The sequence below is a fragment of the Pinus tabuliformis genome, chromosome 2_2 (assembly GCF_031772625.1).
Source record: "Pinus tabuliformis cultivar Carrire ecotype Pingquan chromosome 2_2, CPIR1, whole genome shotgun sequence".
In the NCBI taxonomy this organism is placed as follows: Eukaryota; Viridiplantae; Streptophyta; class Pinopsida; order Pinales; family Pinaceae; genus Pinus; species Pinus tabuliformis.
Window position 1 is genome coordinate 451466410 of NC_142300.1, and position 18003 is coordinate 451484412.

The window sequence follows — 18003 nt, forward strand, 5'->3', positions numbered from 1 at the left end:
AGGATGATATTTATGGATGATTGGTCATGTTGGGAAAAATAGATGGAATTCTATTTTTGGTTCACAGCGGAGTGATCAAAGTCTATTTTTAGACTGCCAGGCTGAAAATAGAAACAGTCAAATATTATTAGCCCTTAGTAATATTTGGACTCTAAACATTATCTTATTCTCTTGGAGCACTTCAGTTCGAGCTACGAATGTGGCACATGAAGCTGAAAAAAGGAATCACATGGTTTCTTATGTGTTAGTTGAGCTATTGCATGGAGGACTTCAGTTAGAACTCATGCATGTGAGTTCTATGGAGTTGGATGTGGAGTTGATGGAGTTGTGTTCAGTTTGACTTAGTTGAACTAGTTGTATTTAGTCTAACTAAAGAATACACTAGTGATGAGTTGTGTGAATTGATTGTTAATTAATTCACTAATTATTAACTCATAAAGAAACTAAAGAATACATCAGTTAACTCAGTGCATGGACAGTTCAACAGAGACAGGTGTTAGAGGTAAGTGAAAGGGTGAGTTGTGACTATCAGTTGTGCATGAGATTTTGCACATGCATGGATTGAGTAATGCCAATGAGGATTGCGTAGTGTGGGCCAATATCAAGGCAATTGTAGCTTGTGCTCACGTGATTCTCTTGCAGGATTGTGCAATGGAGGCAGGCAAAGCAGCGGAGGAGATTTGAACCTGTGACTTGTTCGGATCTGAGCTAGTTTTGTGTGTAACAGGTGGAGATAGTACTGAGTACTTGTGAGGAGTATTGTACTATGTATTGTTACATGTTCTCAATCATTATAATATACAGATAGTGTGGGGTTTTCAGCTGTATGCTTTCCCAGGGTTACATACTGTGTTAATGTGCACATGCGATTGATATTTCATTGTTTTTAATGCTGCTAAATTGATAATCAACGTAGAGGAGGTTATGTATTATGCATGTATTCCGCAATAGTGTATAATTGGGATAATCTCTGTGAATAAGTGTCATATTATTCAAAATTTCTACATAATCAAAGATGTTTTCTTCTTTTTATTTTCGGGGCTATCAGGAGGTGTGGACAGAGGAATCTCTTTTCCTTTCCCTTTACCTTCAGAATGGCCATCTATAAGAGATTCTTCTATTCCTTTGTCTTGTTTGAAAGTAGAAGAATATTCACTTTGACCTTTCTTAAATTCTCGGTACATTTCCTCTACCATGGCTCTCATGGTCATGAAGCTATCCATGAACTGAGATTCTGATTCCAAGGGAATTTCTTCTGCCATTTCCCTCCTAGGATAGACTCTACCAATTTCTAGGCTATTTTCAATCAATTCTCCTTCTCCTAATTTAAGCTTTGATATAGTTATCATTCACAAATAGTCCAGCACAAGCTTGTCTAACCTTAGCAACCTAAAGCTATGATACCACTTGATCTGTAATGAGATCTAAGACAATAATAAGGTATTATAGACTTATGTGCATGGATGTGCCTATGTTATTTTATGCAATGGATCGATCAGATTGCGAAATACATAGAATTTGAAGCAGTAAAAGACTATAATAGACAAACACATAAAAACACAGCAGATTTAATAAGGAGTTCACCCAATACTCCTGGGCTACATCTCTTGGTCTAGCCTTCAGTGGTGGCCTCTCTATTAAGTCTTCAAACAGAGTTTTTTTACAATAGTGAGCTCAGTTTGAGCCTCACACACAACAGATGCATTTACAAGAGCCTCACTTGAATCCCTCAAGCTTCCTCTGAGTACACAAACTCCCTCACAGCTCTCAATCTCTGTGCTAACTCTGTCTCACATTTGCTTGCAACACTGCCTGCTTGCTTTCTCTCTGTCTGTGGCTTTTAAAGCCAACCGCGTTGCCTGTTTGTTTCGTATCCTCGGCTCTCAGTATCCCTGGCCTCTTGCTCGCTTCAAATCCCTCTTACAGAGTTATGCAATCATCGCTTAACGCCCCAAAGGGAAGGTGGCCACCATTTCTGTAACATAAGAATGCCTCGGGCCTCTGGAACCTTTGAAATTGCCACACTTCATTTCCACAATGGGAATGCACTCTAACAGAGAATTTCACCAAAACATGATATGTCAGACTTCAAAAGTCCTTCAATACACTTCATTTCCCTATTAGGTCCGCCTATTAGTCATTGTCACTTATTGCAATGGCCCTATCCCTCTATTTTGTAAATACATTTAAATTCGCGAGAATGCATTGGAAAAGGATCTTCCCTGGACTTGAAATCATATGTAATACCCTTAAGGTACCCTTTCGGACCCCGCTTATTGCATCGACACTCTCCCCTTTCGCATTTCATTTAACAAATGAAACTGCGAAAATACATTAAAACATGGTGTTTGGCAGATTTCAAAATACCTGCAATCTGGCTCATAATGTCATTGAGTCCATCCATTGGATTGCATATATGTGTATACACATACCCCTGCTCCTGTGGATCTACCGATTGCGATCTAGCGATGTAGCGTGGGCCGTCAATCTGCATGCTTGATCGACGGTCCCCATTGACCCCGCCAATCACTATCGCATCGCTTATAAGTTCCCCGCTGATCGCAGTCGCAGCTCTTATGTGGGCTTTGCTGATAGCGCCGATAGTCACCGCCGATAGCGATCTATCGATCGCAGTCACAAGACTCATGTGGATCTTGCCGATCTCTACCGAAAGTCACCACCGATAGCGATTACCGATCTGATCTGGTCTGTTGATTAGCCAGATAGGACGGTTACTGTGCATCACTTGTTCCATGCCTCCATACTCTGTTTTATTCACAATTTCGTGAGTTTTGGGCCTTCCGATAGTGTTTATCCACCCTACTAAGGGTGTTTCCTCTGCGTTAACTTTGATCTTGTAAAAGATTTTGATCTTTGGAATTATTCTTAAAGAGTTTATGAAGACTTAGAGAGTTCTCTTCGAACCATTTGGATCAATGCATAATGATGAAGTATTGCCAATTTCTTTCTACATATAGATGAGATTGTAAATCACATGAAAAGTCTAGGTGAAGAAATAAAGGACACTACTTTAGTAGAGAAAATATTAAGATCTCTAACTCCTAAATTTAATTCAAAAGTGCTACCATTGAAGAGAAGCAGGATCTGTAGACTCTTATTGTTATTCAATTTCATGGGATGTTGATTGCTTTTTAAATGAGGAAAGGAGGTCCCTCAGAAGTCAGAGAAGCTTCCTTTAAAGCATATGCAAAAGAAAAAGAAAAAGAAGAATGTAATGAAGCAGGATACATATCAGAATAATATGAGGTGAACTTTGTAAAGAAACTTCAACTAGGCACTGGAAGGTTAAGAGGTCAATGTTCCTTCAAATGTTTTTCTTGTGGTTAGAGTTGGTCATTATGCTGGAAAATGTCCTCATAAAGACAACCATGACAAAGGAAAGGATACTACAAAAGGTAATAGGAGACAATTTGATATTAGAAGAATTTATTATACTCATGAAGATAGTGATGGCTTGTCAAATAGTGAATAAGGTGAATTTGATCAAGATCTTAAATTACTCATGGATTTTGAGAAAAATACTAATGAGTCTAATTATAAATTTGTGGATGTTGTAGCGGAAAAAGATTTCTTTGAAGAAATCACTCAACTCAAAATTTTCTTGGAAGAAAATAAATTAGCCATAGATACTTTGAAGCATCAACTCATAGAAAAGGAAAAGCATAATGAGAAGTTCGAATGTTAAATAGTAATTCTAAGAAAGGAACTTGAGAAAATAAAAACTCTAAATCTTGGATTTTCTAAAGGATCTGAAACCTTAGATGAAATTATCAAGGTACAATGCTCTCCTCTTATGAAGACAGGTCTTGGATACACTGGAGAAACATCTCAAATAGAAAATCCTTCAACCACCATCGAAAGCTATCTAAATGCAGCAAAAACCAGTCAGCAAAGCTTCAGTCCTTAACAATATAATAAAGGCATTTCATAGGTAAATCATGTTCACTCCAATTCAAGGATGAATAACAACAAAAGCATCAGTTAAAAGGTAAACAACACCACAAGATTTTATGATACCAGAAATTTCTTCTTTAATGGACAATGTTTCTCATGTCATAATTTTGGTCATAAGCTTGTTCGATGTGTTGCATACAAAAATATCATGACTAGAGAAGCAATAAAACAAAGGAATGAGATAGGAGTCAAGAAGAACACTTATATATATTCTCACCTCTTATAGGTGAAATTGAATGCTCATTTTGCAATAAATTTGGACATGAAGAATATGAGTGCAGGAGAAAAATACAACCAACATCTCAAAAGGAGAAAATATCAACAAATTCTAAGGTATGGAAAAGGAAGGTGTTACAGTCTAAAAGTTGTGGCATAGAATTGCTTGCAAAAGGACAAGAAAATCAATGGTACATTGATAGCAGATGCTCAAAACACATGAAAAGTGATAAAGATAAACTTATTTCATACAATGCTTTAGACAAAGAAAAGAATGTCACTTTTGGAAATGACTCACCTATTGTCTTTAAGGGTAAAGGTTCTATTTTTCTAAAAGAAAAAGTTAAAGCTGGTAATGTTATGTATGTTGATGAATTAAAGCATAACGTTTTGAGTATTAGCCAAATGTATGACCAAGGAAATGACATGGTATTCCAATCACAAGAATGTGTGTTTCATGAACTTGACAGGAAAGACAATAATAAAAGGAATAAGAACCCTGAGCAATTTGTATATATTAAAAGGTGGCCATGAACAATGTTACCTAGGAAAGGCAGAAGAATGTTGGGTTGTGTTATATTCTTTCCACGACTAGCCCATGTAGTTAACCGGGGGATTAGAGGGGGGTCAGAGCCCCCCCTTCGTTGTGCCGATTGTGTGGTGGGGGGGGTCACAGGGGGTTTGAGGCATACCTGTAACCCCACTTTATGGGGTCCGGGGCAGTGCCCCGGAAAATTTTGGTTTTGGACCCTATGTTAGGTTGGGTGGACCCACCTATGGTTTTGTGCATGATTTTCGCACATGTTTCTGGACATGATGGTTTTTCGATCCATGGTATCAGACGCGATGGTTTTCAGTCCATGGTATTGGATCCTTCGGCATGTATAAATATGTATTATAACATTGAAAAGAACATAATGAAAAATCAAGCTGGTAGTCCCAGTTTTGGGATCCAGGAGAAAATCTCTGTGTATATGTGTTATGCTCTTGCATTTTTTGTTTTATATATTTTAGAGTTCGTATGCAGGTAATTTCTGTATGGGGTTCAAACCTACATTTGCTATCAGAGCAGTTTTGGCTTCAAGGGGACGCCTTTGTTGCTGAAGGGTTTTGCTCGGGCCTGTGGTAGACCCTGTTCAATGGGAGATTTGTGAGATCGATTCTGGTGGTGAAAGAAGATGACAAGTAGTGGAAAGATAGAGATTGAGAAATTTAATGGTCATAGTTTTGAGTTGTGGAAACTCAAGATGGAGGATTTGTTGGTGGATAAAGATCAATGGATCGCGGTAGCTCTGGGTACTAAACCAACGAGAGTGTCCGATGAAGAATGGAAGAAGTTGGATCGGAAGGCAAATAGCACAATGTGACTTTGTGTCTCAGATTCAGTATTGCTGAATGTATCAAGGGAAGCTACGGCGAAGGCTTTGTGGGACAAGTTAGGGACTTTGTACCAATCTAAGTCTCTGGTGAATAAACTGTTACTACAGAAAAAGCTGTATAACCTGAGGATGAAACATGGAGACTCGATGACAGAGCATCTGAATGCATTTAATATTGTGGTAAGTCAATTAGCATCTGTTGATATTAAAATTTCAGATGAAGATAAGTGCATTAGTTTGTTATGTTCTCTACCAAATTCGTGGGATAGTCTGGTTATTGCAATAGGTAGCAATGCAACTTCCTTGCAGTTTGATGAAATAGTCTCATCCCTACTGAGGGAGGAGATGAGACGGAAAAATATGGAGAGCCAGAATGTTGATGCCTTGTCTATACAAGGACGGTCCCAGAACATAAACAAAAATAAGTCATCGAGTGGTAGATTTAAATCTCCAGGAAAACCTGTAAAGGTGGTGTGCTAGAAATGCGGAAAGGAAGGGAACTACAAAAGGGACTGTAAATCTAAAGCTCCTAATAAAGGAAAGGGATCTGATGATGCTCCTTCTGCAGAGGTGAAAACCACCTCAGATGAAGGTGGGGATGTGTACTTGGCTTCTTCAAGTACACATGTAGATCATTAGGCATGGTTGATTGACTCAGGTGCATCCTTTCACTTCACTCCCCATAGAGAGTGGTTCTGCGAGTATGAGAAATATGATGGTGGTGATGTCTTCTTGGGGGATGACAGGAAGGCTAGAATCATTGGTTGCGGAAAAGTAAATTTGAAGTTGCAAGGTGGAAGGGTTAGAACACTTCCAGGTGTTCTGCATATTCCTGCATTAGCCAGAAATCTGATTTATGTAAGCAAGCTGGATGATGCAGGTGTAAAAACAATGTTCGAGAAGGATACCTACAAGATGGTTCAGGGAGCACTTGTATTGATGCAGGGAGTTCGGATTGGAACTCTATACAAGCTGCAAGGTAGCACTGTTGTTGATCGGTGCAACAATTCCATGGTTCCTGAAAGTGGAGCAGAAAATCTAGTGGTCTCTGGAGAGAAGACCATGTTGTGGCATCAAAAGCTTGGACATATTGGAGAGAAGGGCCTTCGAATACTTCATGGTAAAGGTATGGTAGAAGGTATGAGTAATGGCTCTCTAGATTTTGATTTCTATGAACTATGTGTATACGGGAAGCATAATTGGGTGAGTTTCCCCTCTGGTTGTAAGAGGGCGAAACATATATTAGAGCTTGTGCACAGTGATGTGTTTGGACCTGCGAAGGTTCCATCACTAGGTAAGTCTGTGTAATATGTATCGTTTATAGATGACTTCTCAAGGAATACATGGATATATTTCCTTAAGGAGAAATTTGAATTCTTTGACAGATTTAAAGAAATTAGGGATCTGATGGAAAACCAGACAGAAAAGAAGATAAAGGTGCTAAGGATAAATAACAGTGGAGAGTTTTGCAGTAAGGAATTTGAAGAATTCTGTAAGAAGTGTGGTATAGCCTGGTAGAAGACTACTCCATATACACCTCAGAAAAATGGAGTTGCAGAAAGAATGAACAAGACGTTGATGGAAAGGGCAAGAAGCATGCTCAGTGGTGTCGAGTTAGGACAAGAATTCTGGGAAGAGGCGGTGGAGACAACATGTTACCTGGTCAATAGATCACCTTCATCAGCGTTGGAGGATAAGACTCCACAAGAGGTATGGACTCGTAAGAAACCCTCTCTTTCACATCTGAGGGTATTTGGATGTGATTCATATGTACATGTTCCAAAGGAGAAAAGAACCAAGCTAGATAGTAAATTTGAAAAGTGCATCTTTATTGGGTATAAGGATGGTTTAAAGGGTTATAAGCTTTGGAACCCAGTAACAAGGAAGGTTGTGTACAGCCGAGATGTGGTGTTCAGATAGGTGAAAGATGTTATTAAACATGAAGTCCAACCAAAGGAACCTGAGAAGATAGAGTTTGAGCTAAAGGAGAAAGGAACAAACTCTATAGCAGAGGAGGAATCAGAAGATGAAGAGCCACAAACTCCGGGTGTGAGAAGATTAGTTCGAGAAAGAAGGCAGCCAGAAAGGTATAGTCCATCTTCTTTCTGTTCAAATTTTGCTTTGTCTATTACTAATGATGATCCCAGAACTGTGAAGGAAGCACTAGATTTAGAGGATGGAAAACTCTAGAAAGAGGCCATAGTAGATGAAATGACATATTTGCACAAAAATGAGGCTTGGGATCTGGTGGAGTTGCCGGCTAGAAGGAAACCCATTGGCAGCAAATGGGTGTTCAAGAAGAAGACAAATGCAGAAGGAAAGGCGGAGAAATACAAAGCTCGGTTGGTAGCAAAAGGTTATTCCCAGGTGCCAGGAATTGATTTTGGTGATATTTTTTCTCCTGTTGCCAAGGTAACTTCTATTAGATTACTTTTATTTGTTGCTGCCACTTTTGATTTTGAGGTAGAACAAATGGATGTGAAGACAACATTTCTTCATGGGGATCTGGAAGAGGAAATATACATGAAGCAACCTAAAGGCTTTGCAGTAAAGGGTAAGAAAGAACTGGTATGCAAGTTAAAGAAGTCTCTGTATGGGTTAAAACAGTCACCAAGGATGTGGTATCAGAAATTTGATACATTTATACGGGGACTTGGGTTCACCAGAAGCAAAGCAAATCAATGTGTGTATTTTAAATTAATTGGTGACCATATTATTTATCTGGTCTTGTATGTGGATGATATGTTGCTGGTTGGAAATGACAAAGAAATTATCCAAGATTTGAAGACCCAATTGTCCTCCAAATTTGACATGAAAGATCTTGGTGCTGCAAACTATATTTTGGGCATGGAAATTAAAAGAGATTGGTCAAAGAGGAAGTTTGTCGAGACAATACTGCAGAGGTTTAATATGCAGGATAGTAAACCAGTGAAAGTTCCTATTCCTGTAGGTGTGATGTTATCTGCTGAATAGTGTCCCAAGACACAAGAAGAGGAAGAGGACATGTCCCGTGTTCCATATGCAAGTGCAGTCGGTAGCCTGATGTATGTAATGGTCTGTACTAGACCAGACATTGCACATGCAGTGGGAGTATTGAGCAGGTTTATGTCAAAACTAGGGAAGGAGCACTGGACAACAGTGAAGTGGGTTTTAAAGTATTTGCATGGCACTAGTGATTATGGTTTGTGCTACCAAGGAAGACCAGGATTGGACAAAATGTTGGATATTCGTGGTTTTGTTGATGCAGACTGGGCTAGAGATCTGGATTAGAGAAGATCTACAAGTGGGTATGTGTTTAACCTGTTTGGACATGCAGTTAGTTGGATGAGTAAGAAATAATCTATAGTGGCACTATCAACTACAAAGGCAAAATACATGGTAGCCACTCATGCAAGCAAGGAAGCAGTTTGGTTGCAGAGATTGTGTTCAAGTATGGGGTTAGTACAGGTAGCTATAAGGATAGACTGTGATAGCTAAAGTGCAATTTTCTTGGCAAAGAACCTCGCATATCATTCAAAGACAAAGCACATTGATGTTCAGTATCACTTTGTGATGGATATGATCGAAGAAAAAAAGGTGTTTTTGGTAAAGGTGGACACTTTGAAGAATACTGCAGATGCATTGACAAAATCTGTGAGCTCTAAGAAGTTCTCTTGGTGTAGAGACAATGGGTGTTTCAAGGCTGGAAAAATGACTAAGCTCTCTTGTGGCCCCCTATGGAAAGAAAACAACAAGTGGGAGAATGTTGGGTTGTGTTATATTCTTTCCACGACTATCCCACGTAGTTAACCGGGGGGTTAGAGGGGGGCCGGAGCCCCCCCTTCGTTGCGTCGATTGTGTAGCGCGGGGGGGGGGTTCACAGGGGGTTTGAGGTGTACCCGTAACCCCACTTTATGGGGTCTGGGGCAGTGCCCCGGAAAATTTTGGTTTTGGACCCTATATTTGGTTGGGTGGACCCACCTATGGTTTTGTGCATGATTTTAGCATGTTTTTTGACACGATGGTTTTTCGGTCCATGGTATTGGACGCGATGGTTTTTGGTCCATGGTATTGAATGCTTCGGCATGTATAAATTTGTATTATAACATTGAAAGGAACATAATGAAAAATCAAGCTGGTAGTCCCAGTTTTGGGATCCAGGAGAAAATCTCTGTGTATATGTGTTATGCTCTCACATTTTTTGTTTTATGTGTTTTAGAATTCGTATGCAGGTAATTTCTGTACGGTGTTAAAACCTACAAATAAAACTAGTTATGGCACAGAAGGTTGGGACATTTAAGCTTCTCTCAAATAAGAAAATCAAGCAGGCTCAAAGTTGTTTGTGATCTACCCTACATCACCATACCAGAAATTACCATATGTAAGTCATGTCAATTCAGTAAGAAAACCAAAGTTCAATTCAATGCAAAAGGATTATCAACAAGTAAGACTCTTGAACTTAAACATACTAATTTGTGTGGACCAGTAAGAAAAAAGTCACCTCATGGAGAACAATACTATATCTTATTCATTGATGACTTTTCTAGAATGTGTTGGATCGGTTTATTGAAACACAAAGATGAAGAATTTGATAAATTCAAAGTCTTAAAGGAATTAGTTGAAAATTAATTAGATATAAAAATCAAATGTCTCAAGTCTGACCGAGGAAGATAATACATATCAAATGAATTCCTTTATTTTTGTGAACAACATGGCATAAAAAGATAATTTTCTGTAGCTAAAACTCCTCAATAAAATGGCATGGTAGAAAGAATGAATAGAACCGTTCAACAAATTTCTCATCCTATGCTTGATGATTTTGGAACTCCTAAAACCTTCTAGGGTGAGGCTACACATATTGGAGTAAATATTCTCAACAAGGCTCATGTTCATGTGAATAGTGATAAAACTCTGTATGAACTTTGGTATGGTAAGCCTCCCATTATAAAGCATTGTAGAGTTTTTGGAAGCAAATGTTTCATAAAAAATAATGATGAAAACCTTAGTAAGTTTGAAGCTAGAGAAGATGAAGGAATATTTCTTAGTTACTCATCTAGAAGCAAAGGATACAAATGTTAGAATAAGAGACTTCAGAAAATTGTTGAGTGCATTGATGTTGTGATTGATGAAGCATGCATTGGGCACAAAAAGGTAACATCAACAAAAGAGGATGATGATGATAAATTCTTTCCGACATCAAATCGCAATGATATAGAAGAAGAAACTAATGAATCAGCAAAAGAAGATACATTAGACAAAGAAAAGGCTCCATCCAGGTATGTTCAAAAGAATCATCTAGAGACTCAAATTCTAGGAGAGAAGGAATCTGGGGTACAAAAAAGAAGAACCCCTGTAGGATCTTCTAGTTATTTAGCTTTATTATCCACCATTAAACCACAAAATGTAAATCATGCTAGTAAATATGAATGTTGGGTTAAGGCCATGAATGAAGAACTTGATAAAATTGAAAAGAATGATACCTGGCAATTGGTTCCAAGGCCTCATGATAAAAATGTTATTGGGAAGTTGAGTGAAAATGGAGAGGTCATTAGGAACAAATCTAGACTTGTTTGTAAAGGTTATGCTCAACAAGAAGGTATAAACTTTGAAGAAACATTTGCACCAGTAGCCAGACTTGAAGCCATAAGAATGTTTCTTGCATTTTCAAGTTTTCTAAATTTCAAAGTTTATCAAATGGATGTAAACTATTATTTCCTTAATGGAGATCTATAAGAAGAAGTATATATTGAACAACTAGAAGGATTCATTTTGGGGAATGATCAAAACCTTGTATAAACTCAAAAAGGCTTTATATGGGCTAAAACAAGCTCCACAGGCATGGTATTATTGTCTTGACAAATATCTTCAACAACAGGGTTACACAAAAGGATCCATAGACAAAAACTTGTACAAACAAAATGAGGGTGATAAACTACTAATTATTGTTGTCTACGTTGATGATATCATATTTGGCAGTAATGAAGAATCTATGAGTAAAAAAATTTCTTCTTTTATGCAGAAAGAATTTGAAATGTCTTTACTTGGGGAACGAACCTATTTTCTTGGTTTATAAGTGCAACAAGCAAAAGATGGAATCTTTCTCTCACAAACAAAATATCTCAAGCATATTCTAAAGAAGTATGGGATGGAATATTGCAAACCTCTATGTACTCCCATGATGACAGGATGTAGCCTCAGTTCTATTGATAATTCCCCTGTAGTAAACCAACAAGAGTACAAGTCTATGATTGGAAGTGTTAGGTCCCTATAATACTAGCGATTCCCCCATTGATATTGTCGTTGTATCCCTTATTGTTATTTTTGTGCCCATATTGTCCCCATATTGTTATTATTGTGCCCCATAGAATCCCTCTATTGTTATTTTTGTGCCTTTATATTATTATTGTTAGGTCGGCTTGGTTATATTGTGACCCCTTAGACTCCTATATATAGAAAGGAGGTTTTGTCATTTGAACCATCCAAGAATTGTTCGTTTTTGTAATTTAAAGGAGGTTGCCCCTTCGAAGAGGCTTATTTATAAGGCATTCATAAATCTTTTCTATCTTTTTGTGAGTTGGTTTCATAACATTTGGTATCAGAGCTTTGGATTCTAGGGTTGCGCTACTCCAAACAGGTCATCGTGGAATTTTCGCTATAACGTTTTTTCTGCGACATTTCAAAAGCTAAAAAAAACCCATTTGATAAGGAATCGCGTTGAACCTCCGATCCAAAATTTAGATCCTCTCTCGCTATATTTTTGGAGATATAACCTGAGGAAGTTAGGGTTTTTGTAGACCCCGAATTACATTCCAAACAAAGCACCTTGGGAAAATCATCATAAATTTCACTCTGAGCATCAGATTCAATTTTCATAAGAAGCTACAAAAAGATGACGGACTGTAGTTGTCATGGGTATCATTTTAAGAACCTAAGGTTGAAACAGTGACCCGCGGAATGTCATACAAGTTCGCTCTACTGAACCAGTCTATACTCAGGTCATCGTGGGATTTTTGGCATAGCTCTTTGTTGGAGAATCCAATCTTGATCAGACTAGTGGGGTTAGAAAGATTGCTCAGAGGGTTACCACAAGAAGCAATTGAAGACCTGGGAGATCTAGAATTATAGAGATTCATCAGATTCAATATTGAGCTCCTACAAAGTGAAAAAAGGTGTGTATTATTTTTTTTTTAATTTTTGCATAAGCTTGGTTCGAAAAATTAATTTGAAGGACTTCAAAGGGCATAGTGAAGCATTATTATCGATAATTGATGCCCCAAAGAAAGAAAATGGAAACACCTAGTAAGCAACCTAAAATCTCTAGCATGACTCATGAAGAAGAGGAAGAAATGAAACATCATATATCAAAATTATGAGAACAAGTGCAACAAATTTCACTCTCACAAAAAGTAACAGAAAATAAGATGGATGGTTTAATGAAAGATGTAGAAGCTAAGATGGATGGTTTAAAGAAAGGCATAGAAGCTAATATGGATGGTTTAAAGAAAGGCGTGGAAGCTAAGATGAATAACGTGGAAGCTAAGATGGACATCGTGGAAGCTAAGATGGATGTCGTGGAAGCTAAGATGGACGACGTGGAAGCTAAGATGGATGGCGTGGAAGCTAAGATGGATGATTTAAAGAAGGGAATGGAAGATTTGCAAACAAATTTGAAGACAGATTTGACAAAGTTTCTACAAGAAATGATTACTAATGGAAAAAGGGTAGGAAAGGGAACTCATGATGAGAACAAAATAAATGTTAATCATGATTTCATAGACTCTAAGATTGGATTGAATAACCACCATGTTCCAAATATTGATATGAGGAAGTTTGATGGCAAGGATCTCGAAACATGGATACTACAGATGGAGCAATTTTTCGATCTCTATAATGTGCAAAACACACAAAAGGTACGCATTGCAACTTTATATTTGGAACCAAATAATTTTTTATGGTATCGATGGCTTTTCTCTTGTAAAAAAATTGTCACTTGGGCTATTTTTACGAATGAAATGATAGCACATTATGAGGATACAAAAAGCAACACTTTTTTTAGCCAATTGATAAATCTCAAACAAAAGGGTTTAATGATGGAGCACATTGAGGACTTCAAAAAATTGAATATAAGGGTAAAAGATATTCCAGAGGAGCATAGGATTGATGTGTTCATAGGGACTTTAAAAGATAACATCCAACATGAGGTTCGCCTTTGGGAACCAGATTCATTGGAGAAGGCATTCAGGTTGGAAAGAAAAATGGAAAGAAAAATTATGGCAACAAGGAATCCTACCACTCACAATCATAAAGATGGAAGTGTTACTACCCCTAGCCATCCACAACCTACAAGGTTGACACCACAACAATTGGAAGAAAAAAGAGCAAAAGGGCTTTGTTACAGTTGTGATAGAAAATACACTAAAGGTCATAAGTGTGGAGAGAAGAAATTATTTTACATAGATTGTGAAGAGGAGGAAGAAAAGGAACAAGAAATGTCAAAAGAAGAAGATATACATCAGGAACAAACCCTAGAAAAATAAGAAATGAATCTGACAATATCTTGTAATGCATTGGTTGGAATTACCACTCCTCAAACTATCAAGATAGAAGGGCATATCAAGAAGAAAAAGGTAATAGTGTTGATTGATTCAGGAAGTACCCATAATTTTATTCATTGTAAGATAGCCAAGGAATTGAATTGCTTCCTATATCCAGCACCAGAGTGTCAAGTGATGGTTTCAAGTGGAGGAACCATAAATTGCTCAGGAAAGTGTCATAATATCAAGCTATCCATGGGAGAATATGTATTGAATAGCCCAATGCTTTCCATTCCAATGGGTGGTGTTGATGTTGTACTAGGAGTACAATGGCTACAATCCTTGGGTACAATAGCGTTTAATTTTCAAGAACTTTTCATGAAATTCTCTTCAGAAGGAAAGGACATTGAATTAAGGGGTATTGCAGGGAAACCGGGAAAGATAATCAGCTCTAATGGAATGAAAAAGCTTCTAAAGAAAGAACAACGAGGCATAATTTCACAATTATGTTCACTAGAGGTTCCCTCATCGAAATCATCCATTTCTCAAAAACTCCAAAAAGTCTTGGACAATCATTCCAAGGTATTTGAGACTCCCAAAGGCCTCCCACCTATTCATGATCATGATCATGCTATTAATTTGATTCCAGGAAGTGTTCCTCCAAACATCAGGCCTTACAAATATCCCTATGTCCAAAAGAGTGAAATTGAATGTATGGTTGCAGAAATGCTAGAGGCCGGTATAATTTAGCCTAGTTAAAGTTCTTTCTCTGGCCCAGTAGTATTGGTTCACAAAAAGGATGGATCATGGCACATGTGTCCAGATTATAGGGAGCTCAACAAGCTCACTATTAAAGATAAATTTCCCATTCCTGTCATTGAGGAATTATTGGATGAATTGCATGCATCAATTTACTTCACCAAGTTGGATCTTCGTTCAGAATATCATCAAATCTGAATGAAGACTGAAGACATTCCAAAAACAACATTTAGAACTCATGAGGGTCATTATGAATTTTTGGTCATGCCTTTTGGCCTTACTAATGCACCTTCTACATTTCAAGGTTTGGCGAATTCCATTTTCAAACCCTTCCTTAGAAAATTTGTGTTAGTATTTTTTGATGATATACTAATCTACAACAAGTCTTGGAAGGATCATGTCCAACATCTTGACATGGTGCTCAAACTATTGGAGGAGAAGCAATTATATGAAAAAATCTCCAAATGTTTCTTTGGAGTACAAGAGGTGCAATATCTGGGTCATATTGTATCTCATGAAGGTGTTAAGGTAGACCCTAGTGAAATTAAAACCATTAAGAAATGGAAAACCCCCACATCCATAAAGAATCTACGAGGATTTCTCGGGTTGACAAGGTATTATCGCAAGTTTGTTAAGAATTATGGGAGGATAGCAGCACCTGTAACAACATTATTGAAGAAAGATGCATTTTCATGGACTCCAAAAGCAACGAAGGTGTTTGAACATCTTAAAGAGGCAATGTGCCAAGCACCAGTCTTAGCTACACTGGACTTCACAAAAACCTTTATTGTGGAATGTGATGCCTCAGGAAATGGAATTGGTGTTGTTTTAATGCAAGAAGAAAGACCCATTGCTTTCAAAAGTCATCCAATCAAAGGAAAGTATTTACACAAAGCTATTTATGAGAAGGAAATGTTGGCAATACTACATGCACTTAAGAAATGGCGACCCTACCTAATGGGAAGACACTTCAAGGTAAAAACAGATCATGATAGTCTTAAATACTTTTTAGAACAAAGATTATCTTTAGAAGAGCAGCAAAAATGGGTCACAAAGATGTTGGGTTATGACTTTGAAATCATCTACAAGAAAGGGAAGCAAAATGTTGTGGTAGATGCACTCTCAAGAAAGGATGAGGATGTGGAATCATTTCTTTGCGCCATTTCTATTATCCAACTAGATTGGATAAATGAAGCAAGGGATGAGTGGAAGAATGAAGAGGAAGTGTGGGGACTCATTCAAAAGATACAACAAGATCCTAGTACATCTGATACATTTAGCTGGAAAAATGATTTGTTATGGTACAAGGATCGGTTATACCTATTTAAGAATTCCCAAATCAAGCAAAAGATTCTTAGGGAATTGCACACCTCTCCCTTAGGAGGGCACTCAGGATTTCTAAAAACCTACCACTGGGTTAAGAAGGATTTTTTTTGGGATGGCCTTAAATCAGATATTCAAAATTTTGTGGTGGAATGTTTGGTTTGCGAACAAAATAAAGTTGGAAAAATTAAGACCCTAGGACTATTACAACCTTTATCCATTTCAAGCCAAAGTTGGGAGGAGGTTTCAATGGATTTTATCACAGGTTTACCCAAGTCTGAAGGAAAGAGTTTTATCATGGTGGTAGTTGACAGACTTACCAAGTATGCACACTTTTGTGCATTATCTCATCCATTTAAAGCAAGTACAGTTTCTACTGCATTTATTGAAATAATTCAAAAGCTACATGGAAACCCAAAGATTATTGTAAGTGACAGAGATCCCATTTTCACTGGAAATTTTTGGACAAAATTATTTTCTTGTCTTGGTACTCAGTTAGCTCATAGCTCATCTTATTATCCTCAATCTGATGGGAAAACTGAGATAGTAAACAAATGTTTGGAAGGATAACTTCGTTGCTTTGTATCTGATAAATAGGCACAATGTGTCAAATGGTTGCCTCTGGCTGAATGGTGGTATAACACTTCCTTCCATATTGCAACAAAAATGACCCCATTTATGGCACTTTATGGATATCATCCACCACCCATCACATCATATTTAAGAGAAAATTCTAAGGTTTAAGCAGTGGAAGATCACATCGAGCATCAACAACAAGTTCTCCAACTCTTAAAGGATAACCTCACCTTGGCGCAGAATAGAATGAAACAGCAGGCAGATCAACATCGCAATGAAAGAAGTTTTGATGTAGGTGATTGGGTATTCCTACGGCTACAACCATTTAAACAAATGTCCCTCAAGCAAGCTAAGAAGGATAATAAATTATCACCAAAGTATTATGGTCCATACAAGGTGTTGCAAAAGATAGGTAATATGGCATACAAATTGGAGCTTCCTGTAGCTTCCCAAGCGCACCCAATTTTCCATGTTTCATGCTTAAAGAAGGTTATAGGTGACAAGCTTCCAGTTCAAACAATATTGCCAGAAATTGATGAGGAAGGAAAAATCATATTGGCACCTGAAGCAGTCAAAGAAACAAGAACTCGATAGCTACGAAATCGATCAATTTCAGAGTATCTCATCAAGTAGAAGAACATACCTGTTGAAGATTCCACATGGGAGGATGAGAATTTTATACAAAAGCATCCAGAACTACTCAATTGTTGAGGACAACACTTTTTTGAAGAAGAGTGGCATGTTAGGTCCCTATAATACTAGTGATTCCCCCATTGATATTGTCATCGTATCCCTTATTGTTATTGTTCTGCCCCTATTATCCCCATATTGTTATTATTGTGCCCCATAGAATCCCTCTATTATTATTTTTGTGCCTTTATATTATTACTGTTAGGTCGGCTTGGTATATTGTGACCCCTTAGACTCCTATATATAGAAAGAGGTTTTGTCATTTGAATCATCCAAGAATTGTTCATTTGTGTAATGTAAAGGAGGTTGCCCTCTCTAAGAGGCTTATTTCTAAGGAGTTCATCTATCTTTTCTATCTTTTTGTGAGCTGGTTTCATAACCGAAAGTCTGCTTTATCTAACAGGTACCAAACCAGATATCATGCATGTAGTTGGGATTGTTTGACGTTTCGAAGCCAATCCAAAGGAATCACATCTTCATGCAGTAAAAAGAATATTCAGATATATCCGAGGAACCTAAGACTTTGGTCTATGGTATCCTAAAGATGCAGATCTTACCCTTCATGCATACAC